The sequence below is a fragment of the Microcebus murinus genome, chromosome 16 (assembly GCF_040939455.1).
Source record: "Microcebus murinus isolate Inina chromosome 16, M.murinus_Inina_mat1.0, whole genome shotgun sequence".
NCBI lineage: Eukaryota > Metazoa > Chordata > Mammalia > Primates > Cheirogaleidae > Microcebus > Microcebus murinus.
Window position 1 is genome coordinate 13,828,684 of NC_134119.1, and position 1,149 is coordinate 13,829,832.

The window sequence follows — 1,149 nt, forward strand, 5'->3', positions numbered from 1 at the left end:
ACCATGGCAAGGAGGGAAGGATGCTGGGTTTGGCGAGGGCCAAGGGGAGGGCGTCGGGAAGGGGAAAGCGTGGGCCAGGAAGGACCCTGCAAGCTGCCCCCCAACTCTCACACCCTGGGAGGGGCAGGGGCTGTGGAGGGAGGAGGGGAGAGGTCAATTCTGTCTGCAGATGTCGGATGTCGGGGAGTGGGATGATGGCAGTGGGGAAGGTGGCTGGTGGGGGGGGTGTGAGAGGCTGGCGGGCCAAGGACAAGCGGGGGCGGTGAGCCAGGGCCCCCCATGGGCGGCCCCTCCACGGGGGCTCAGCCAGCCTCCTTGGTGCCGAGGAGAATTGCCGCAGCCCGGCTGAGGGCGGGCCGCAGGCGGGTCTCTGGGACCCCAGCAGAATTCTAATTTCCCACTTATCTCTGCAGCTTCTCCAGGGATATTAAAGGGGCGATGCTCTGCAGTCGGCTCCCAGGCTAATTGGATTTGGGCCTCACTCCCCATGGGGGGTGGCAGCCCTGGGGGAAGGGATGCTCAGGGACCGGGGCTGGGGCTGCAGTCCTCAAGGCCAGACTCCTGGGTCACAGTCCTGACTGCCACATGGCCTTTGGTGAGCCTCTGCCCCTCTCTGCAGCCCGCATTCCTCATCTGAGATGATGATGATGATGATATTAACAGTAATAACAGTGCCCATCACTTCCATAGCATTTCCCAGACACCGGGCACTGTTGAAAGTGCAGGACAGCACCCCTCAATCCTTCAATCCTAACAACAGCCCAGTGCAGTAAGTGCTATTGTGTCCCATTGTGTGGATGAGTAAACTGAGGCATGGAGGGTTAAGTAAGTTGCTCCGGGTCTAAATAGATCCTACAATGAACCTTTCAAATTTGTGATGTGCCTAGAGTCCCAGTTTTAAAAACCCAGTTACACTTGAACAAGCCCTGGAGTTGGGGGTGGGGCACCCTGTGCCCATTTCGCATGTGGGAAAACTGAGGTCTGGACCAGAGATGTTTTTAGCTTTAGGGCTCTGTCACTCCCACCAAGGGCTCCCTTCCTTCTTCCCCATTCCAGGGTCTGGGCATTTCCAGGGTCGAAGCCTGGGGTTTCAGATGGTGCATTCGGTGCGAGTGTTGAGGGGTCAGGGGACCTTCCTCCCAGCACCTA